Source organism: Eulemur rufifrons, chromosome 8, assembly GCF_041146395.1.
Source record: "Eulemur rufifrons isolate Redbay chromosome 8, OSU_ERuf_1, whole genome shotgun sequence".
NCBI lineage: Eukaryota > Metazoa > Chordata > Mammalia > Primates > Lemuridae > Eulemur > Eulemur rufifrons.
Window position 1 is genome coordinate 37,321,374 of NC_090990.1, and position 26,131 is coordinate 37,347,504.

General features: G+C 37.8%; 1 protein-coding gene and 1 pseudogene across 1 annotated transcript in view; one reads left to right on the top strand and one right to left on the bottom strand.

Moving 5' to 3' along the window:
* Positions 1-26,131, bottom strand: part of FAF1 (Fas associated factor 1) — a 440,606-nt gene that overhangs the window by 385,904 nt on the left and 28,571 nt on the right. The window lies entirely within an intron of this gene.
* LOC138389516 (60 kDa heat shock protein, mitochondrial pseudogene) lies at positions 23,632-25,432 on the top strand (annotated as a pseudogene).

A 26,131-nucleotide genomic window follows, 5' to 3' on the forward strand; every position in this document is an offset into this window, starting at 1 on the left:
CCAAAAACCTTAAGGCCCTTAAGAATTATGCTAAATCTACTCCACCTGTGCTCTGTAAATAGCACAACAAAGCCTGGATGACAGCACATCTGTTTTCAGCATGGTTTACTGAATATTTTAGGCCCACTGTTGAGAAAAAAAAAAAATTCCTATCAAAATATTACTGTTCATTGACAATGCACCAGGTTTTTATAGCTCCCAGTTTCTACAGGACAAAGGTAGATATTATTAAATATTATGCCCATTAAAATCCTTAAACATAAAAAGGTTACAATAAATTATTGTGAGCCAAGCAACCTACAGTATCTCATTTAATCATCTCACCAACCCTCTGAAGTAGATACTGTTATGATGATTTTAACAATGAGAACTAAAGTTTCAAGGAAGTTAAGCAACGAACCCCGGATCATAGTGCTAGTAAATAATATTAGAATTCCAGGCCAGGCGCAGTGGCTCACGCCTGTAATCCTAGCACTCTGGGAGGCCGAGGCGGGTGGATTGCTCGAGGTCAGGAGTTCCAGACCAGCCTGAGCAAGAGCGAGACCCCATCTCTACTAAAAATAGAAAGAAATTATCTGGCCAACTAAAATATATATATAGAAAAAAAAAAAATTAGCCGGGCATGGTGGCATATGCCTGTAGTCCCAGCTACTCGGGAGGCTGAGGCAGTAGGATTGCTTAAACCCAGGAGTTTGAGGTTGCTGTGAGCTAGGCTGACGCCATGGCACTCACTCTAGCCAGGGCAACAAAGTAACACTCTGTCAAAAAAAAAAAAAAAAGAGAATTCCAAAGCCAGAATACTTTCCACCCTACAGTATTGCCTCTCTGCTGAATGAAAGCATAAATGAATCAGAGAGATTAATGTAACTCATCTATGACTGGTTACCTCAATTCGTTAGAAACCAAATGGAATTTGGTGACTGACTGCTCATGACTGGGGAGAGGAGTGAATACAAAGATGACTATGATATATTCCCTATACTCAGGTATTCACAATCTATTACATATGCAAACAATTAGCTCTATGAACCAGAATGAAATGACTGTTATAACAGAGGTTAAAAACTATATATGATATAAGGAAAAAGAAAAATTAATTCCAATTTGGCAGACAAGAAGGCTTCATGGAACAGGAAACATTTAAGCTGAATTATGAAGGATGACTAGGATTTCAACTAAAAAAGGTGAAACAGGTCAGTCTAGGTACTACAGTGTATTTACATCAGGTTTACAAACTTATATGTCTTTTGAGACTAGGTAGGTAACTTAAATTTGTAGTTAGCAAGTGTTGTTCCCAGACTAGTAGCATCAGCATCACCTGAGAACTTACTTGAAATGTAAATTATAAGGCCTGACTCCATACTCCTCTATCACAAACGCTAATGTTGGGGTCCAGTAATCTGTGTTTCCACAATTCCACCACATGATTCCAATGCATTCGAAAATTTGAGAACTGCCTTAATTGTTTAACGAAGCCAGGAGTAGTAAGATAATAAGATGTGGAAGGGACTATGGGAAACTGCCTAAGAGAACTCAAATTCAAATTTCTAAAAACACTGAGCCAACAACAACAACAAGAAGAAAGTACAGACTCTCACAAAGTAGAGAAAAACCATGCATCATTTTGTCTTATCAATCATTCATGTTAAAGTAAACACAAGATAGTCTGGGTTAAAACTTCAATTTTGGCCAAGAGACAACTTCTGATCCACTCACTGCTTTCTAGGTTGCTAACATTAAGGAATGTTGCTGGTTTCTACCCAGTAGTGTCTAAGGAGAACTCTTTTATGAAGAATTAAATGGATGTCAAGCAACAAACAGACCAACCAAGGAGCTGGCTGATATTCATGTTATGGTTAAGAAATCAGATTTCTTTTCTGTCAATATATATAAAAAAAAAACAAAAGAGGAAGAGTATCAGGAAAAAGGTGGGAGTACAATGGGAGGAGAGGAATGTATAAGAATATCATGCTCCAAAATGCAATGTATAATGGACTGAATGTTTGTGTCCCTTCAAAATTTGTTAGAGCCCTAACCCCCAACGTGGCTGTATTTGGAAGAAGGAAATAATTAAGGTTAAATGAAGTCAAAAGGATGGGGCACTGATCCAACAGGATTACTGCCCTTATAGAAAGAGATATTAGAGAGCTCTTATACTTTCTCCATGTGTACACACCAAAGAAAGGTCATGTGAGGACAAAGTATGAGGGCAACCAGCTGCAAGCCAGGAGGAAGGCCCTCACCAGAAATCAAATCAGGTAAAACCTTGATCTTGGACTTCTAGTCTGCAGAACTGTGAGAAAATAAGTTTCTGATCTTTAAGCCACTCAGGGTATGTTATTTTGTTATGCGGCCCAAGCAAGATGTGGCAAAACTTAAGAGCAATTATTAATAGCATAGAACAAAAAAATAATAAATTTGACTTGTAAACTATAATAAATTTCATGAATAGTCCAGTCCTAGAGTTATCATCTTAGAAGGAAGGGAAAAAATGAAACTCTAGCATACCACTTGGCTCTGCAGTTTCAACAAGTGAAATGCTATTTATTAGTTTTCAGTTTTGGAATCACCTTATGAACCAGTGGTTCTCAATCCTTACTACATGGATATATTTTTTAAAATACCAATGTCAATAGCCTACAAACTCTCAGATTCTGATTTCAATTAGCCTGAGTGGGGTTCAAACATTAACAGTATTTGAAAAGCTCTCCAGGTTATTCTAATGAGTTCTAGCCAGTGTCAGAACCATTACTCTACACAACAAACAAGTACTATTTTGCTATAAATTAAAAGTCAGAGAAAACTAAAAATTCCTAGGCTGTACTCCCAAAGACTCTTTTTCAGGTAGTTTATGGTGTGGTGTGAGAATCAGCATTTTAGAAAATTCTCTAAGTGGTTCTGATGTAGGTGGTCCCCTCATACAATCTACTGAACTGTTCTAGCACAAAGATATTTTTGGTTTTGTTCTTGTGCACCTGCTGTTTCCTCTGAAAGGCTGCTTCCAAACTTGTCCTCCTGGCAAACTCATCTTGAAAGCCTGAAAACTTAAATAGTGTCCCAATTTGTTTGATAGTAATTATTTCTATGACTGAGTTAATTATCCCAAAAATCTGCCTATCTACTCATCCTCACACTCCCTCTCACCACCAAAAAAAGGAACATCTAGACCAAGATTAAGTCTTCTAGATATTATGGTACAGGACACTGGGGATTTGAGTAAATACTTCCTAACATGTATCTATAAATTGAAATCAACCCTCTGGAAAATTCTTAGCCATAGCTGCAGGTACTCATGCAGAGTTGGAGTTGCTCCCCATATGGCAGAAAACAAGCTTATTACTGTTACCTTATCACACAAATGGTTTCTAAAACAGTTGAATCTTATTTCATCTACTATGGAAAATAATATTCAAAACCTATAGGTGGTTTCAATCCTGAACTAAGAAATTCTTTAATAGCCATACGGAAAGTGCATTTATGAGGGAGCAACATTAATATATAAAATGAAAACATATACAGGTAGAATATAAATTTTTAAGCTGGAATCATTGAAATTGGTAAGATTTCTACTATTCAGTTGATGTTTTTGGAGACTGTCTATGATTTTATGTTAATGACTTCCCACAAAAGGCACCGTCTCAGTAGCCATTAAAGATAATAATCCTTAAAAAACAGTAAGCATATAATGTCAAGTCAATATTCTGAGCAATGATTATTGCCCCCCCCAAAAAAAAAAAAAAAATATATATATATATATACACATACACACATACACACACAAACATATTTTTGAAAGAAACCAAGTACCACCTTAAGCCTAAGTCCTAAATTAAGCCCCAAAACAATAATACCCTGGGGGAAAAAAACTCTGGATGATGAAACAAGAATGGCAAATTTATATTATAAAAGATCTAGAGGGGGCTTCAAGACAGCTTACTAGAGGCATCTTGTATCTGCCACCTCCACTAAGAAGAACTAAACTAGTGAGTAGATAATCACCTTTTGAATAAATCATCCAAAGAAGAACACTGATATTCAACAGAAAAATGACAGGAAATACCTAACACAAGGAAAGAGAGGGAAGCAAGGCAGCCTGCTCAGCCAAGATTGGCTGGGAGTCAAGAAAGACTTCCCAAAGCGGGGAAAGGGTGAGTGAAAAACCCCAGCAATCCACATTCCCACCATGGACCCCTACAATCCTAGCAACAGGATAGCCCTGAGACCCTTGCAGGGCCCTGAAACTAACATAGAAATTGGCCTGGAGACCACATGATGACATTGCTCCAGGTAGGGAGCTTGTGTTGAGTCCTATACTTCACCTAAGTCCTAAGCAGGTACAGCATGGTGCCATTCCGACAGCCCAGCCCACAACAGACTAAGCACTATCCTGAGGCCTTGTGGTGCCAGGGCTGAGGCATGGATGAAACACTAGCTGCCAGGGCTGAAGCAGGAGCAAGGTGTGGGCTGCCACCACCAAGGTTAATATACAAGTGAGGTACAGGCTACCGATATAGGAGTTGAGGTATGACAGAGGCATGAATTGCCACTGCCAGTGCTGAGGCACAAATGGGCCATGTGTTTCCCACCTGCCAGCATAGGCTGCCACACTGAAGGCAGCCCTGCCTTCCCCAGTGGCAGTGCTACAGGGCAGTCACTGCTGCTCCCTACTTGATCATTCCACTGGGCACCTGGGGATTACCCTATCCCTGCCTACCTTGGCAAGTGCCTGCACAAACAATTAGGGGGTCTAAGAACAAGCCTGCTTGGCCTGGTTTTGGCCCCCTGCATCAGAGCACACAGTCCAGGGCCTTGGGGAATTCCCCAGCCCATTCTACCACCACTGGCATCTGAGCACTTCTCCTAGGCACTTGAGGTTGGGCCTACCCACCCTGCTGCTACAGCCACAGCTGATACCTACCTGAATGCATCACCTGTGGGCCTGGAGACTGGCACACGCAGCCCATTGCAGCTACCACCAACAGCAGCACAGCATCCCTCAAGACCCAGAGTGTCACCCCAGCATTGCTACAGCCATCATCCACACTACACAGGCTGCCCAAGGGTCCAAAAACCTGCCCACTTGCGTAGCCTGCCATTGCTACTACCAGCACCTGAGCAAGCCACCTGGAGGCCCAAGAATCAGCCCACCTGGACCTGCTGACACCAGTGACAGCATATGCTACCCTAGGATCAAAGAACAGGCATGCTCACCCACCACCGCCACTACCAGGGTCTGAACACAAGTCTACCTGGCACCCCAGTCCCCAACAAAATGTTACTACAAACTCCACTAATAACTACGCCCTAGGCCACTGAGTAAATCACAGATACCACTGATACTGAAGAAATCATATATAGACTATACTACTGCATGTACTCAGAATCAAAGCCAAAGTGCCCAACTCAACCAATGCCATAGATACATATTCAAGGAAAAGTCCTACCCTATAAATAAATTTTTTTTTTTTTTTTTTTTTTTTTTTTTTTTTTTTTTGAGACAGAGTCTCACTCTGTTGCCCGGGCTAGAGTGAGTGCCGTGGCGTCAGTCTAGCTCACAGCAACCTCAAACTCCTGGGCTTAAGCAATCCTCCTGCCTCAGCCTCCCGAGTAGCTGGGACTACAGGCACGCGCCACCATGCCCGGCTAATTTTTGTATATATATATTTTAGTTGTCCATATAATTTCTTTCTATTTTTTAGTAGAGACGGGGTCTCACTCTTGCTCAGGCTGGTCTCAAACTCCTGACCTCGAGCGATCCACCCGCCTCGGCCTCCCAGAGTGCTAGGATTACAGGCGTGAGCCACTGCGCCCGGCCAAAATTTTTTAAAGTGGAAGCAGCAACTGTTATATCAAATGTGCAGGTATCAATGTAAGCAGATAGAAAACATGAAAACAAGGAAAGATGACACACTAATTCTCCACCAACAGATCCCAATCAAAAAGAAATTTATAAAATCCCAGAAAAAGAGTTCAAATTATAGATTTTTAAAAAGAATCTCAGAAAGATACAAGAGAATACTGAAAAACACCCTACAAACATTTCAGGATATGTATGAGAAATTTAGCAAAGAGATACATATCATAAAAAAGAACCAAACAGAAATTCTAGAAATAAAGAATTCATTGAATGAAATACAAAATACATTCAAAACCCTTAATAGACAAGACTAAGCAGAAGAAAGAATCTCAGAAATTGAAGATAGGTCTTTTGAAATAACCCAGTCAGATAAGAATAAAAAAGAATGAACAAAACCTACGTGACATATGGGACACCATAAAGCGAACAAATACTCAAATTTTCAAGGTTATAGAATATAAAGAGAAAACAAAAGGGTTAGAAAACCTATTGAATGAAATAATAGATGAAAACATCCCAAGTCTAGCAAGAGACTTAGACATCCATATAGAGAAGGCTCAGAGATCCCCAAGCAGATACAATGCTAAAAGGCCTTCTCCACAACACATTATAATCAAATTGTCAAAAGTCAAATACAAAGAGAAAATTCTATCATAAAAGCAATAAAAGAATAGTTGGCTAGTCATCCATAAAGGAATCTCATCAGACTAACAGCAGACTTCTCAGTAGAAACCTTAAAGGCCAAAAGAGAATTGGATGATAGATTCAAAGTGCTGAAAGGAAAAAACAAAAACAAACAAAAAAAAAAAAAAACTTCTAACCAAGAATACTATATCCAGCAAAATTATCCATCATAAATGAAGGAGAAATAAAATCTTTCCCAAAGAAAAGCTGAGGAAATTCCTCACTACTAGATAAGCCCAGCAAGAAATGCTTAATGGAGACCTATACCTGGAAATGAAAGAATGTTATCTAACATCATGAAAACTCATGAAAATATATATATTAATGACTAGTAAAGCAAACATACAAACAAGGAAAAGACTCAAATGTTACCAATACAGAAAACCACAAAATCACAATGACAAATAATAAGAAAGGAAGAAACCATATTCAAAACAATCAGAAACATTTAATAAATGACTGGAATAAATTCTCACATATCAGTCATAACCTTTAATGTAAATGGATTAAAGTTTCCACTTAAAAGATGGCTGAGTGGATTTTAAAAAATGACTCCACTATATGTTCCTTACAAGAAACTCATTTCACTTGTAAAGACACATATAGACTGAAAGTAAAGGGGTAGAAAAAGATATTCCATGCAAATAGAAACCAAAAGCAAGCAGGAGTAGTCATACTTATATTAGGTAAAACAGATTGTAAGTCAAAAACAGTAAAAGGAGACAAAGGAGGACATTATATAATGAAAAAGGGATCAATTCAGCAAGAGGACACCACAATTCTAAACATATATGCACACAACACTGAGCACCTAGATATATAATGCAAATATTATTAGATTTAAAGGGAGAGATAGCCTCCAATACAATAATGGGGAATTCAACACCCCACTCTCAGCATGTGACAGATCTAGACAGAAAATTAATAAAGAAACATTGTATTTAAGCTGCATATTAGACCAAATTCACCTAACAGACATTTATAGAACATTTCATCCAACAGCTACGGAACACACAGCTACACACATAGACAGTATGTAAGGCCACAAAATAAGTCTTAACAAATTTTTAAAAATCAAAATCAGATCAAGTGTCTTCTAAGACCACAATGAAATAAACCTAGAAATCAAGAACAAGAGGAACATTAGAAACTCTAAGATTACATGCAAATTAAATAATAGTCTCCTGAATGACCTTAGAGCCAAGAAAGAAGGAGGAAATCACAAAATTTCTTGAAACAAAAATGAAAACACAACATACAAAAACCTACGGGACACAAGAAAAGCAGTGATGAGAGGGAAGGTTATAGCAGTAAGTCCATACATAAAACAATTAGAAATGTTGAGCACAGTGGGGCAGAACTGCAGACCCAGCTGCATGGGAGGATGGAGCAGGAGGACTGATTGAGCCCAGGAGTATGAATACACCTCGGGCAACATTGCAAGACCTCGTCTCTTTAAAAAAAAAAAAAAAAAACCCCACACAGAAAGGTTTCAAATAATTGAAGGATGTACCTTAAGGAACTAGAAAAGAACAAATTAAACCCAAAATTAGTAGAAGGCAAGAAATATTAAAGATCTCTACAAGGAAAATTACAAAGCACTACTGAAAGAAATTGAAGAGGACACACAAAAAAATGGAGAGACATACCATAATCATGGAATGAAAGAATATTGATAAAATGACCATACTTCCAAAGCAATTTACAGATTCAATGCAATCCCTATCAAAATATCAACATTATTTTACACAGAATTAGAAAAAATAATCCTAAAATTCATATGGAACAACAACAACAAAAAGCCTGAATAGCCAAAGCAATCCTGAGCAAAAAGAACAAATCCGGAGGGAATCACACTATCTGACTTCAAAATATAATACAAGACTATAGGAACCACAACAGCATGGTACTGATATAAAATCAGACACATAGACCAATGGAACAATAGAGAATCCAGAAACAAATAAACATATTTACAGCCAACTCATTTTTAACAAAGGTCCTTTCCCCAATGTATCTGTACTTCAACAAATAGTGTTGCGAAAATTGATTTTTTATATGCAGAAAAATGAAACTAGACCCCTATTTCTCACTATATACAAAAATCAACTCAAGATGAATTAAAGAATTAAATGTAAGACCCAAAACTATAAAACTACTAAAAGAAAACATAGGGAAAACACTTCAGGACATAGGTCTGGGCAAAGATTTTGTGGCTAAAATCTCAAAAACACAGACAACAAAACCAGAAATAGACAAATGAGACTATATTAAACTAAAAAGCTCAGCACAGCAAAGGAAACAATTAGAGTGAAGAGACAACCTGTTAATTGAGAAAAATATACACAAACCATTCAGCCTACAAGAGACTTATATCCAGAATATACAAGGATGTCAAGAAGTCAACAATCAAAATATTAGCCAACTAAAAAGTGGGCAAAGGACATTAATAGACATTTCTTGAAAGAAGATATACAAATGGCTAACAGGTATATGAAAAATATCATGGAGGTACAGAACAGAATGACAGATACCTGAGGCTGGGAAGGATGTGTGTGGGTGGGATGGGGGATAAAGAGAGGTTGGTAATGGGTACAAACATACACTTACTTATATAGAAGGAATAAGTCCTAATGTTCAATAGCAGAGTAGGGTAACTATGTTTAGCAACAATATATTGTGTATTTCAAAGTAGCAAGGGGACTTGAAATGTTCCCAACACATAGAAATAATAGATACTCAAAATGATGGATACCCCAAATACCCCAAAGTCATCATTACCCACTTCATACGTGTAACAAATACTCACATGTACCCTATTAATATGTAAAATATGTATCAATAAGGTAAAATAAATATACCACTTATGCTCATCAATACTCAAAAGTATGATATTATCAGGCCTTCCACTAGATCTTATTATTTAACACATTAATAAAGAAGCACATATCTTCTTATATTACAAAAAAAGATCTGAAATGGAAGATAGAGTAGTTGCATTAAATATACATATATAAGTATACATATACACAAATACTAGGTTAATGTGGTTTTTTTTTTGTTTTTTTTGAGACAGGGTCTCACTCTGTTCACTCTGTTGCCTGGACTAGAGTACAGTCGCATCACCATAGCTCATAGCTCACTGAAACCCCAAATTCCTTGGCTCAAGCAATCCTCTTGCCTCAGTCTCCCAAGTAGCTGGGACTATAAGAGCATGCCACCATGCCCAGCTAATTTTTTTTTTAATTTTTTGTAGAGACAGGGTCTCACTATTGCCCAGGCTAGTCGTGAACTCCTGACCTCAAGCAATCCTCCTACCTCAGCCTCCCAAAGTACTAGGCATTATAGGCATGAGACACCGTACCCAGCCAATGAATTCACTTTGAAACGCAGCTAAGAGGTCTAGAATCAGGACTCACAAATGCCCACCAGATTTGATAACTGGGAAGTCACTGTTAGCTCCACTTGGAAACCCCTATTTACTCTCCAAGTATGCAAATCAAGTGCCTCTCTCAGTGTCTAAAACAACATTGAGCCAACTAACAAATGTATGGGGCAATGTGAACATCAAAAGTAAATATATAGGCCAGGCACAGTGGCTCACACCCATAATCCTAGCACTCTGGGAGGCTGAGGCAGTTTGTTGACATATAAAAAACTGTACACTAAATGAACACAACTCAATGACTTGGGGGAAAAGTATGATCCCATGAAAATATCACTACCATCAGAAGCACAGACTTCCCAAAGTTTCCCCCACCTCTTTGAGTTTTTGATTATTGATTCAATCTCTTTACTTGTTATTATTGACCTATGGATTTCTACTTCTTCATGATTTGGTGCTGTAGGTTACATATTTCTTGAATTGTACCATTTTTTCTATGTTTCCAATTTATTTGGCATATAATTGTCCACAGGTCTCTTATACTCCTTTATAAATCTGTGATGTCAGTTATATTGTTCCCATTCATTTATAATTTTATGAGTATTCTCTCATTTATTTTAGTCTAGCTAAGAGTTTGCCAATTTTCTTTCTTTTCAAAAAACCAATTCATAGTTTCACTCATCTATTGTTTTCCTAGTCTCTATTTCATTTATGTCTAATCTTAACTATTTCCTTCATTCTAGTAACTTTGGGCTTAGTTTGTTCATCATTTTCGAGTTCCTTGAAGTGTAAAATTAGATTCTTTCTTTCAGATCTTTCTGTATTCTTAGTGTGTTTAATTCTACAAACTTCTCTCTTTAAAATCGCTTTTGTTGTATCCCATCTATAAGTTGTTTTTTTTTTTTTTTTGAGACAGAGTCTCACTTTGTTGCCCGGGCTAGAGTAAGTGCCATGGCGTCAGCCTAGCTCACAGCAACCTCAAACTCCTGGGCTTAAGCGATCCTACTGCCTCAGCCTCCCGAGTAGCTGGGACTACAGGCATGCGCCACCATGCCCGGCTAATTTTTTCTATATATATTTTAGTTGGCCAGATAATTTCTTTCTATTTTTTTTAGTAGAGACAGGGTCTCGCTCTTGCTCAGGCTGGTCTCGAACTCCTGACCTTGAGCGATCCACCCGCCTCGGCCTCCCAGAGTGCTAGGATTACAGGCGTGAGCCACTGCGTCCAGCCCCATCTATAAGTTTTAATGTGTTGTGTTTCCATTTTCATTTGTCTGAAGATATTTTTTATTTCCCTTTTTACACTGACTCCTTGGTTATTCAGGAGTGTGGTGCTCAATTTCCATATATCTGTGAATTTTCCAATATTCCTCATGCTATTGATTTATCATCTCATTATATACTATGACCAAGTGAAATTTATTCCTGGGATGCAAGCATGGTTCGATATACAAAATTAATCAATGTAATACCTCACACTAACAATATGGGGGGGACATCATTTTGATGGAAAAAGCATTTGACCAAATTCAACACACTTTCACGACAAAAACATTCAGCAAACTAGGAATAAAAGGAAAATACCTCAACATAATTAATACCAAATATGAAAAACCCATAGAAAACATCATATTAAATGGTCAAAGATTGAATGCATTTCCTCTATGATCAGAAACAAGGCAAAGATGCCCACTTTCATCACTTTTATTCAAGATAATACTGAAAGTTCTAGCCAGAGGAATTAGGCAAGATGACATGAAAATAAAAAGCATCCAAATTGCAAAGAAAATAAAATTATCTCTGTACACAGATGATTTGATCTTACATGTAGAAAACCCTAAATAGTCCGCATACAAAAAACTGTTAAAGCAAATAAACAAATCCAGCAAAGTTCCAAGACATTAAATCAACATACAAAAATCAGTTGCATTTCTACTAACAATGAGCATTTCAAGAAAGAAGTTAAGAAAACATTTCTCCAGTAAAGGTATATAAATAAATAGCCAATAAGCATATGAAATAATGCTAAACATCACTAACAATTATGGGAAAGCAAATTAAAATCACAATCAGATACCACCTCATACTCATTAGGACAGCTACTATTAAAAAAAAAAATAACAAGTATTGGTGAAGATGTGGAGAAATTGGAACCCTCGTGCACTGCTGGTAGGAATATAAAATGGTACAGCCACTGTGGAAAACAGTATTGCAGTTCCTTCAGAAAATTAAAAATATAATTACCATATGATGCAGTAACTCCACTTCTGAGTATATACCCAAAAGAATTAAAAGTAGGGTCTTAAAGAGTTATTTGTACACCCATGTTCATAAAAGCATATTCCCGATAGCTAACCCATAGGTGCCACCTAATATTCATCAATGGATGAACAGATAAGCAAAATGTGATATGTACATTCAATGGAATATTACTCATTCTTAAAAAGGAAGCAAATTCTGACATATGCTATGACATGGATGAACCTTACGGACATTATGCTAAGTGAAATAGCCAGTTACAAAAAGTATGATTCCACTAATATGAGGTACCAAGTGTACTAAAAATCAGAGACAGAAAGTAGAATGGTGGTTGTCGGGTGATGGGAGAAGAGGAATGGGGAATTTGTGTTAAATGCATAATTTCAGTTTTACAAGACAAAAAAGAGTTCTTGAGATGAATGATGGTGATGGTTGCACAACAATATCACTATATCTGTATACTTATTATCACTGTATGTGTACACTTAAAAATGGCATATGTGTATCTTATCACAATTTTAAAAAATTAAGAAAAATCAATTGTTTTTCTATATACCAGCAATAAACTAGTAGAATTTCAAAACAAAAACACAATGCCATCTACATTAGCACTAATAAAAAATGAAACACTTGGGAATAAATCTAACAAAGTATGTGCAAAATCTACATGAGGAAAACTACAAAACTCTACTGAAAGAAATCAAAGAAGATATAAATAAATGGAGAGATATAATCCATGTTCACAGACAGGAAGACAAAATATTGTTAAGATGTCAATTCCTTACAAATCCCCTCATAACACTACCACTTTAGGAGGCAGTATTAAACTTTAACCATTTACTACACCACTTATCCAATACACACACGTGTGTGTGCATGTGTGTGTTTCTCTTCTCACAACTTGAACATCCCGGGAAAACACAGACCACATTATATTCCTTTTCCTATATTAAATAAATGAATGAATAAACCCATGGATGAATGAATAAATTAATGAGGATTTCTTAAAGTAGCCAGCTGATCATCGGTCAGAGGTATTATAAAATATATGTCTGCTTTCAGAGGAAATTGGGCTAGGGGGCTTCCATTGTGACTTCCTATATTATACTCTATGAATATACTATAAAATACTTTATGAGAAAGATGGCTGACAGTGTTAAGTTCACTATAAAGCCAACTTTAAAAAATATTTCTAATTTTATGGAGCAAGGACAAAATGGACTGTGGTATTGAACTCAAGTCTTCAACTTTCCATGCATCCATACCATACAACTCCACAGTTTCTCCCATTAAAATGTATTTTCCAGTGACGCTGGGCTTAGACATGACTTTATCCTGTCAACATGGAATATGATCAGAAGTGGTATTATGACAATTTTGAACCTAGGCCTTTAGAGGTATCATGAGTGTCTGATTGCAGTCTTAATTTTGTGTCATCATAAGATCTTCCCTTTGATTTATCTGTGATCCCACCAGAGGATCTCAGAATAAATACACATGGAACATATTTGAACCCAAAGTGCTCAGGAACTAAGTCCAATCAGATCTGCAACTCGAAACAGAGTTACCTAACAGACTAGATCAGACAACTCTTACCAAATGTCTGAATGAGAGTAATTGTTTTTTCAACCACTTAACTATGGGGCTATTTGCTACACAGCAATAGCATTAGTTTCAAGTGAAATACTGTGCCTGGGATTTGCATTAAAAAAAAAAAAATACTCCAGCCAGGCACAGTGACACACACCTATAGTACCAGCTACCTGGAAGTTTGAGGCGAGAGGATCACTTGAGCCCAGAAGTTCAAGGTTGTACTGAGTTGTTATCACACCTGCAAATAGCCACTGTACACCAGCTTTAGGCAACATAGCAAGAACCTGTCTCTTAAAAAAAAAAAAAAATTCTAGGAGTACTATGCAGTTATAAAAGAAATGAGCTAATATCTACAAATAGAGGTATAAATACAAGACAGATATGTATAGATACATCTACACATATATGTATGAGCTCATCCTATGTATACGCAACAATGATGAGACTTCCAGAATATATTCTTGAATGAAAAAAATGGTACAGAAGTCTGCATAATCTGCTACCATTTAAAGTTCATAAAAATATGAAAATACACATTTCCTTCCATTTTTTAACAAAGGAAAAATAAAAGTTAATTTTTTTAATGTTTCCTATAGAAGGGAGGGAATACAACATTCTCCAGGATAGACCATATGGAACTATACTGTATAATTTAAAAATAAATTTAAAGATGTTGCTTTACTGTCTTCTGGCTTGCACTGTTTATGATTAGAAGTCTTCTGTCAGTCTTTGATAGTTTGTATATATATTTTTTTCCTCTGGCAGCTCTTAAATATTCCTCTTTTCACTAATTTTAAGGAATTTAATTATGTGCTTTGTCGTTTTCTTCATGTCCTGTGTCTGAGGTTCAATGACTTCTTTGATATGTTGGTTTACAGTCTTCCTCAAATTTGGAAAATCTGGGCCATTATTTCTTCAAATACTTTTGTCTTCTCTCCCCACCCATCCCTGCCTTTTGGGGATTCCAATTATATGTTTTCTAGGCATCCTGAAGTAGTCCCACACATCAATGCTCTTCTTTCGATTTTTTTCCAGTTTATTTTGTTTTGCATAATTCCTATGTTTTCAGGTTCGCTAATCTTTTCCTCTGCAATGTCTAATCTGCTGTTAATCTCACTCATTGTATTGTCCGTCTAAGACTGCAGTCTCCAACTGCCCCCCCCCACATCCCAGCCCAGTACCAGCCTGTTAAGAACCAGGCCACACAGCAGGAGGTGGGCAGGCCAGTGAGGGAAGCCTCATTTGTATTTACAGCTACTCCCCATCGCTTACATCACCACCAGAGCTCTGCCTCCTGTCAGATCAGTGGCAGCATTAGATTCTCATAGGAGCAGGAACCCTACCATAAACTGTGTATGGGAGGGATCTAGGTTGTGCACTCCTTATGAGAATCTAACACCTGATAATCTGAGGTGGAAGCTGAGGAGGTGATGATAGAGCTGGGGAGTGGCTGCAAATACAGATTATCATTAGCAGAGAGGTTTGACTATACAATAAATGTACTGCGCTTGAATCATCCCGAAACCATCATCCCCACCCTCCACCCCCATGCATGGAAAAACTGTCTTCCATGAAACTGGTCCTTGGTGCCAAAAAAGGATGGGGAGCCCTGATCTAAGACATTATGCTATTCATCTGAAGATGTCTGATTTAGGACTATCTCATATACTCCACATCTTCAGCATACTCATGCTTTCTTCTACTGTCTTAAACACATGAGATATAGTTACAACTTTTAATGACCTTCTCTAATTATATCACCTATGTCATTTGTATATCTGTTTCCATCAGTGATTTTTCTCATGATTATGAGTCATATTTTCCCGCTTCTTGAATATTTGGTAATTTTTCACTGGGTCCAAATACTGTGACTTTTTTCCTTGTGTGTTAAATATTTCTGTATTCCTTTAAATATTCTTGAGCTTTGTTCTCAGATACTTGGAAGTAACTGATCTTTCTCAAGCTTCTTTTTAGATTTTGTTAGGCATTACCAGAGAAGCCTTTAATACCAGGGCTATTTTCCCCCTACTACTAAAGCAATATCCCTCTGAGTACTCTAGGATGCCCCATTTATTTAGGATACTCTATTTATTATGAAGGATTTTCATTTGGCTGGTGGGACCAAGAAATAGTCTATGTGAGTTCTGCAGATATTTCACTTCATAAACATTTTCCATTTGCTTTTTTATTTTTCTTCCTTTTTTGTGAATAGCTCCAGCATTTCTCAAAGAATTTTAATCATCTGAGAAATGCCTGGAAAAATAGGTTTCATGGCAAATAAGCTAGAAAATTCTGTATATAATATCCATCTCTTAGAAATTTACACTATATTTTAGCATAATAAAGCCTCTTAAGAAATACTTCAGAAAAGAAATTCTTCCAACTTTTTCAACCTGCAGGTTTCTAAACTAACTTATTGAAGACCAAAAGCTTGATTTCAAATAAAATATTTCGTATAAAATATATTACATCTCACAACCTTGGGGAACACTAGTAATTTTTCTATTTCACTTTCACTGCTTTTAATTTTGTTTCTCTTAAATTAGCCTAATCTTTGGTGGGATTAAGAGGGTTTTTTTGTTTTCTTCTTTGTAATTCTCTATGTTAAATAAGAGTTATGATGGATGGATGAATAGATAGATGAAAGCAATTTTGAGTGCAGCAGAGCAAAAAGAGGACAGGCTTTGAAGTCAGACTGAATTTACAAACTTCATAATCCAGAGCAAATTATTTCACCTCTCTAAGCATTATCTACAGAGAAAAATAATACCTTCCTTATGAGGTTGTTAAAATTAAATGACATAAATTCAGCAGCAAGCTCATAGCAGATGCTCAGTAAGTGCCCTTCTCATTTTCCCCTTTATCTGTTTGTTACATATAAAGGTTTCCATTATAACTTGTCTGTTTTTATAAATAATCATTATGTACTAATATATGATATATCCGCAAAGGAGTAATTTATTTACTCACATTTATGTTTCATTTAGTAAATTCCATATATGTATATATATATATTAAATATGTACAGTATGTATAACATATATAGTTCCAATAGATTTAATATCACTCCCCTATGTACTGTTGTAAAGATTTGATCTTGGCCAGGCGTGGTGGCTCACGCCTGCAATCCTAGCACTCTGAGAGGCCAAGGTGAGAGGATTGTTTGAACTCAGGAGTTCGAGACCAGCCTGAGCAAGAGCGAGACTCCCGTCTCTACTAAAAATAGAAAGAGGGCCGGGCGCGGTGGCTCACGCCTGTAATCCTAGCACTCTGGGAGGCCGAGGTGGGCGGATCCTTTGAGCTCAGGAGTTCGAGACCAGCCTGAGCAAGAGCGAGACCCCATCTCTACTAAAAATAGAAAGAAATTATATGGACAGCTAAAAATATATATAGAAAAAATTAGCCGGGCATGGTGGTGCATGCCTGTAGTCCCAGCTACTCGGGAGGCTGAGACAGGAGGATTGCTTGAGCTCAGGAGTTTGAGGTTGCTGTGAGCTAGGCTGACGCCACGGCACTCACTCTAGCCTGGGCAACAGAGTGAGACTCTGTCTCAAAAAAAAAAAAAAAATAGAAAAAAATCATATGGACAGCTAAAATATATATAGCAAAATTAGCCGGGCATGGTGGCACATGCCTGTAGTCCCAGCTACTCGGGAGGCTGAGGCAGTAGGATTGCTTGAGCCCAGGAGTTTGAGGTTGCTGTGAGCCAGGCTGACACCACGGCACTCACTCTAGCCTGGGCAACAGAGCGAGACTCTGTCTCAAAAAAAAAAAAAAAAAGATTTGATCTTGCCAAAACATAGTAAATTGTTTAAAACACTAAAAACCCAGTACATAAAAATGTGGGAATATTCAGAATGTACTATATATTTCTCTAGCTCTCTTTTTCATTTATAACATCTGTATGAAAATAACGTGAATCTGTGGTGTTCTAATCCAGCTACTTATCTCCTCCTGAAAAAAAAAACAATCCTGCTTAAAATGGTTAGGATTCCACCTGCAGGGCTAAGATTTATTGTTCTCAGAAAAAGGAAACAGAAACCATGGAAAGAGAAAAAGACAGACATGAGGGCCCCCAAAGGGGATGGGAGAGAAGAGAATAAACAATGAGAGATCAATTATTTTAATTTGAAGTTGTTTCATTATAAATAATGCATTGGCTTCCCCAAAATACATTGCTGCCTCATTAAAACCAACTGTTACAGCCAGTTAACAATCACATGGTTTGTAAGTGCTATAAGCAGATCTTTTAGAAGAGTCAACAGCCTTACACATCGTAGACCACAGCATTTCTATATAGCTTTGATTAATGAAATTTCAAAGTGGCTAAATTCATTATTTCATTAGGAAATAATAAATTTCCAAAGAGTGTAAGATAACTTTTGTTATTGCATCACTCTCAAAGTTCCTGACAAATCCTACCAATACCAAGGATTTCAGTCTATATCAGAGATAGAAGCAGACAGTTAAGTACTTTATCATGAATAAGATCCTCCTATAATTATAAAAGGAAAAGTACTTTCAAGATTTTTAAAAAAATTATTCCAGAAATTCTAATTGCTTTGAATAGACTCTTTAAACCTGTGTTATCTAATATGGTAGCCACTAGCCACACGTACCTATTGAGCATCTGAAATATATCTAATAAGAACTGAGACGTGCAGTGAGTATAAAATACACTAGATTTCTTTCTCAAAGAAAATATTTCATTAATAATTTTTATGTTGATTATATGCTAAAATAATACTTTAGATATACTAGATTAAATAAAATATATTATTAAAGTTAATTATTCTGTTCTTACTTTTTTATAACATGGCTACTAGAAAATATAAACTACATATGTGGCTCACATTCTATTTCTTTTTTTTTTTTTTTTTTTTTTTTTGAGACAGAGTCTCACTCTGTTGCCCAGGCTAGAGTGAGTGCCGTGGCGTCAGCCTAGCTCACAGCAACCTCAAACTCCTGAGCTCAAGCGATCCTCCTGTCTCAGCCTCCCGAGTAGCTGGGACTACAGGCATGCGCCACTATGCCCGGCTAATTTTTTCTATATATATTTTTAGCTGTCCATATAATTTCTTTCTATTTTTAGTAGAGATGGGGTCTCGCTCTTGCTCAGGCTGGTCTCAAACTCCTGAGCTCAAAGGATCCGCCCACCTCGGCCTCCCAGAGTGCTAGGATTACAGGCGTGAGCCACCACGCCCGGCCCTCACATTCTATTTCTATAGGACAGCATCGCGTTAAACTCACCTCCCTTTATAAAAAGTCACACAAGGAATATATAGTCATCACTCAATATCTGTGGGGGACTGGTTTCAGTACTCCCCCTCAGATAACAAAATCCGAGGATGCTCAAGTCACTTACATAAAATGGTTTAGTTAGTACTTGCATATAACCTATACACGTCCTCCTGCATACTTTAAATTACCTCTAGATTACTTATAATACCAATACAAAGTAAATGCTATGTCAATAGTTGTTATACCGTATTGGGTTTTTATTTATATTTTTTTATTGTTTGTTATTTTTTATTTTTTCCAAATATTCTCAATCTACAGTTCGTTGAATCTGGGATGCAGAACCCAAGCATATGGAGGGCCAACTAATATAAATCCTACATTAAATCATTTGTGTTGGGATTTCCAGTGAAACCACAGTTATTTAACTAAATTATACTTTGGGTGTTATTTCTTGGTTCTCCTCCCTGTTATTCTCCAATGATATTGGGGCACTTATCACACTATAATGTTGTTTACAAACCTATCTTCTATCTCCTCTACTAGATTCTCATCTCCTGAAACATAGGAATCATGTCTTATTCATCTTTTTATCCCAAGTGCACAGCACAGACAGTATTTGTTCACCTCTAATGTATCTTCAAACTATTTCCACCTTTACTCAAGTTATGTCCTATGTTTATCGTCTTCTCTGCTTGTCAAGACACCTCATTAAGTAAAGCCTTCCCAAACCATCCCTAGTCTCCAACCTCTGAAAAAATTACTTACCTGTGTTTTCTTAGGACTTTGTGTTATCTATCTCAAAGTTCCTGAGATACATATAAATCATAATGATTAACACACTACATCCTTATATACTGTCTCAATATATGAATGTTGTCTTATTTGTTTTTGTAGCTCCATCACCTATAACTATATCTAGTCTAACTAATGGTAATAAACGCTTTCCAAAGGAATTAAATGAGGCTTCTTTAGTATATGCATATATTAAATCACTGTGCATATACTAGCAAAAGTTCTGGTTTTACAATAAAAAAAATGTTAGAACATTTGGGCACCTAATAAAAACTAAAATAAATACAGAGGACATAAGGTGTAACAGAGAATTTAAAGGGAGGAGGAAAAAAGAAAAGAAAGGACTCCATTTGCTAACCAACCGTATTAGTGATATTGTAATATACCTCTGGTGACAAGTAAAATACCAGCAAAAGATACTGACTATCAGAACTGAACTCTCCCTGGCTCCCTGGAAAAAGGACTAATTAAGGAAGAGTCTCTGCTGTATAGTCTCTTGCATGATTGGCTTCCAGCTTGTTCTCTCTACAGGTTGTAGACACAGGCTACTTCTTCCAAGTTCTTCCACTGGAACCTCACAAAACTGGCTGTTAATGAAAACTGCATAAAAATTCTGACTAAGTATGACAGCCCTCAAAAAATTAAAATGAGAATTACCACATGATCCAGCAATTCCACTTCTGGGTATATATCCAAAGAATTGAAAGCAAGGACTCAAACATATTTGTATACCAATGTTCACAGCAACGTTATTCACAACAGCCAAAAGGGAGAAACAACGTGAATGTCCATCGACAGCTGAATGTTTAAACAAAATGTGGTATGTACATACAATAGAAAAGAATTAAGCCTTAAAAAGGTAGGAAATTCTGACATGTGCTACAATGTGGATGAACCTTAAAGACATTATTTTAAGTGAAATATGCCAGACACAAAAGGACAAATATTATCTGATTCCACTTATATGAGGTACTAGAGTAGTTAAATTCATGGATAGAAAACAGAATAGCACCCCCAATTCTTGGAGATGGATGATAGTAATGGTGGCTCAGCAATATGAATGTACTTAATGCCACAGTATTGTATACAGGCGGTCCCCAGGTTACAGACCAGATAATGTTCCTAAGATCATCTTTAGGTCAGATTTGTATGTAACTCTGATGCCTGATGAACAGTGAATATACAATAATAATGATCGGTAATAATACTACTATAATGGCTCATATGTAGCAATAATAATTGTATAATACTATAATAATACCCCTATACTGTAATAAGTAGTTACAGAAACTATCGTGCTCTTTCTTTGAATTCAAACCGAACATAAAAGCAAACTCATACAAAAGGTTTTCAATGTCTATTGAAACTAATATACCCACCACCCAACTAAAAAAATACACTATTTCAATATATTTTAAGCCTTCTGAATGCTACTTCCTAATGACCTTCCACTTTCCCCTAAGGTAACCACCATCTTGAATTTTGCCTTTATTATTAATAAAAATTTATTTCCATGAATGGGTAAAACAGCCATAAAACATATATTTGACTGAATAACATCCAGAAAATTCAGGACTTATTATTCACATACTCATATTTATTAAGCACTGATTATATTCCAGACTTTAAGAAGCTCATAGTTTGGCAAGGGAAACATAAACAAGAAAGATGGGAGGAAAGAAGAGATATAGGGAAAGATAGACGAAACAGAAAAACGGGGGAAAAAAGTATGTTAGGAAACTAAAAATAATTCACTTTCGTTAAAGCATAAATTTATGTCAGAGAAAACTTAAAAATTAAGAACTGCTAGGGAAAATGAAAGAAAAGACTGATAGGCTGGTCATCACCACATTATGAGAAATCCAAGGGACACAAATATCCAAGGGACACTCAAAAGCAGAGCATTTCGAGAACCTCAGACACCACACAGAGTGGACTATTATTGTCAATGCTTCAGTGGTGAGGATAATAAGATTTCAAAGACTCCACCAACTTCAGAGCATGGCACGCCCCAAAGCAGAGGGACATCGAACTTTGGGTAACTCAGGACCCGTGCACTTCTCCCTAACATGGTCAAGGACTGATCTATGGGGACAGGTAGGCAGGCCAGATCCCATACCCCCAAGTCTGAATCGCGTTGCTTGAGGGCACGGAGGGGAGATTTGTGAATTAGTCTCAAGAGGCGAAAGAGCCCACGTGGGCAGATCAGGGGGGAGAGTGCAGCGTGGGTCCTAGGTGCAGTGTGCTCACAGGCACCCCTCCCACCGCAGGAGGGCAGCACTCTCAGCTCAGGCCAGGATCCTGGGCAGGGAACTGCCCAGCCCACATCACAGTCATGGGGGAGCTCAGCTGGCTTGAACTCCTACCTGCCAGCAGTGGTGGGGACAACTGCGGAGCAGAGGAGGGCAGAGAGGAATGAGGCCTGCTCCAGACTGTTAAATTGTGAATCTCAGACAGCCCACATCCACAAGCAGACTTGCTGGATGGGAAGGGCCACTTCAGTCCCTCCCTAGCGGCTTTCCTTAGAAGCTGGGAGCAGATCTTTGACTCCTGCTGAAACAGATACTTGGCCAGCTTTTGTGGAGCCTGAGGACAAGCTCACCCAACCTACCCCTGCCTAGCCATACTCTCCCATCTGCCTCTGCTATGGCAGAGAATAAGGACACACCTGAAGTTCTAAGGCCCCACCCACCACCTGGGGCATTCCAGTGATTCTCCTGAGGGACTAGAGCCAGTTGCCAAAAGCAACACTGCAGCTTTTCCTTTCTGGCAAGCACCACCTTACTGACAGGGAGGTCAATTTGCATGCCCTTTACAGCACTTACTGACTCAATCATACAGGGCGTGGTTGAATCTCACGCACAAGCACCACCCACTGTCTCAGAAATTAAACTGTACATGCCATTATAATCCACACTGTTAAGAAACCACAGGGCTGGGAAAAGAGAAAGGATTTCAAAGACCTCCACCTCCTTCATCAAAGAGAGACAGGGAATCTGCCCACTCACATAGCTTACCACTTCTTCAGCCTACGAAAACTAGCAACTGAGAAAACCACCACACCCAGGATATCTATAACCAACGCATCCATCCAGAACCTAGATCACCTTCAAGGCACCCACAAGCAAGGCCACAGGTTCTTATGCAACATATGCTACAAACACATCCATACGAGAGTGAGGTGAGGGGAAAAAGTCCTATCTAAACAAAGGAAAATCCAAAAATAAGAAGCAACAGCTGCTCCAGATGAGAAAAAATCAATGATAGAACTCCAGAATATGGAAGAATCAGAGCAAAAGGTCACCCCCAAAAGGGAACACCAGCTCTCTAGGAATGGATACCAACAACCAAAACAAAAATACTGAAATGACAGATAAAGAATTCCAAAGATGGATTATAAGGAAGCTCAATGAAACATAAGAGAAAAGGGAAAACCCACACAAAGAAACCACAAAAAAACTTAGGAAATGAATGAAAAATTCACTAAAATCAAATTATTAAAAAAATCAAACAGAACTTCCAGAAATGAAAACTTCATTCAAAGAAATACAAAACACAGTGGAAAGTCTTAAGAATAGACTACACCAGGCAGAAGAATGAATTTCAGAGCTTCAGAATTTGAGGACAACATTTTTGAATTAAACATGTCAATCAAAGATAAAGAACACAGAATTAAGAGGAAGGAACAAAGCCTACAAGAAATATTGGAGCCCTCACTCGCCGCCGCCTACCTGCCGCGCCACACGCACGCCCTGTCGCCGCCCTGCAGAAATCCTTCGATTACCCACAGTCCTTCGCCAAATAAGACCGGTGTCCAGGGCACTGGCTCCTCATCTCACTCGGGCTTATGCCAAAGATGTAAAATTTGGTGCAGATGCCCGAGCCTTAATGCTTCAAGGTGTAGACCTTTTAGCCGATGCTGTAGCTGTTACAATGGGGCCAAAGGGAAGAACAGTGATCATTGAACAGAGTTGGGGAAGTCTCAAAGTAACAAAAGATGGTGTGACTGTTGCAAAGTCAATTGACTTAAAGGATAAATATAAAAATATTGGAGCTAAACTTGTTCAAGATGTTGCCAATAACACAAATGAAGAGGCTGGGGATGGTACCACCACTGCTACTGTACTGGCACGGTCTATTGCCAAAGAAGGCTTTGAGATTAGCAAAGGTGCTAATCCAGTGGAAATCAGGAGAAGTGTGATGTTAGCTGTTGATGCCATAACTGCTGAACTAAAGAAGCAGTCTAAACCTGTGACAACCCCTGAAGAAATAGCTCAGGTTGCTACAATTTCTGCAAATGGAGACAAAGAAATTGGCAACATCATTTCTGATGCAATGAAAAAGGTTGGAAGAAAGGGCGTCATCACAGTAAAGGATGGAAAAACACTGAATGATGAATTAGAAATTATTGAAGGCATGAAATTTGATCGAGGCTATATTTCTCCTTACTTTATTAACACGTCAAAAGGTCAGAAATGTGAATTCCAGGATGCCTATGTTCTATTGAGTGAAAAGAAAATCTCTAGTGTCCAGTCAATTGTACCTGCTCTTGAAATTGCTAACGCTCACCGTAAGCCCTTGGTCATAATTGCTGAAGATGTTGATGGAGAAGCTCTAAGTACACTCGTTTTGAATAGGTTAAAAGTTGGTCTTCAAGTCGTAGCAGTCAAAGCTCCAGGTTTTGGTGATAATAGAAAGAACCAGCTTAAAGACATGGCTGTTGCTACTTGTGGTGCAGTGTTTGGAGAAGAGGGGTTGACCCTAAATCTTGAAGATGTTCAGCCTCATGACTTAGGAAAAGTTGGAGAGGTCATTGTGACCAAAGATGATGCCATGCTCTTGAAAGGAAAAGGTGACAAGGCTCAAATTGAAAAACGTATTCAAGAAATCATTGAGCAATTAGATGTTACAACTAGTGAATATGTAAAGGAAAAACTGAATGAACGTCTGGCAAAACTTTCAGATGGAGTAGCTGTTCTGAAGGTTGGTGGGACAAGCGATGTTGAAGTAAATGAAAAGAAAGACAGAGTTACAGATGCCCTTAATGCTACAAGAGCTGCTGTTGAAGAAGGCATTGTTCTGGGAGGGGGTTGTGCCCTGCTTTGGTGCATTCCAGCCTTGGACTCATTAACTCCAGCTAATGAAGATCAAAAAATTGGTATAGAAATTATTAAAAGAACACTCAAAATTCCTGCAATGACCATTGCTAAGAATGCAGGTGTTGAAGGATCTTTGATAGTTGAGAAAATTATGCAAAGTTCCTCAGAAGTTGGTTATGATGCTCTGATTGGAGATTTTGTGAACATGATAGAAAAAGGAATCATTGATCCAACAAAGGTTGTAAGAACTGCTTTATTGGATGCTGCTGGGGTGGCCTCTCTGTTAACTACAGTAGAAGTTGTAGTCACAGAAATTCCTAAAGAAGAGAAGGACCCTGGAATGGGTGCAATGGGTGGCATGGGAGGTGGTATGGGAGGTGGCATGTTCTAATTCCTAGAATAGTGCTTTACCATTATTAATGAACTGTGACAGGAAGCTGAAGGCAGTGTTCCTCACCAATAACTTCGGAGAAGTCAGTTGGAGAAAATGAAGAAAAGGCTGGCTGATGTTTAAGAATATCACTATAACCATCAGTTACTGGTTGACAATATATAATGGTTTACTGCTGTCATTGTCCATGCCTATAGATAATTTATTTTGTATTTTTGAATAAAAAGACATTTGTACATTCCTGATACTGGGTGCAAGAGCCATGTACCAATGTACTGCTTTCAACTTAAATCACTGAGGCATTTTTACTCCTATTCTGTTAAAATCAGGATTTTAGTGCTTGCCATCACTAGATGAGAAGTTAAGCAGCAGCCTTTCTGTGGAGAGTAAGAATAATTGTGTACAAAGTAGAGAAATATCCAATTATGTGACAACCTTTGTGTAATAAAAATTTGTTTAAAGTTAAAAAAAAAAAAAAAGAAATACTGGACTTTGTAAAGAGGCCAAACATGAGAATTATAGACATCATTGAGGGTGAAGAAGAAAACACACAAGGGTTAGAAAACCTATTTCAGGAAATAATTAAGGAAAATATCCCAGGGCTTGCTAGAAATCAAGATATCCAGGTACAAGAAGCTCAACAAATACCTGGCAGGTTCTTCACAAAGAGGCAATCACTATGACACAGTCATCAGATTGGCCCAAGTCAACACGAAAGAGGAACTCCTAAGAGCCATAAGGCAAAAACATCAGGTAACTTACAAAGTTAAGGCTCACTGTAGACTTCTCAACTCAGACCTTATAAGCCAGAAGGCACTGGGGCCTCATCT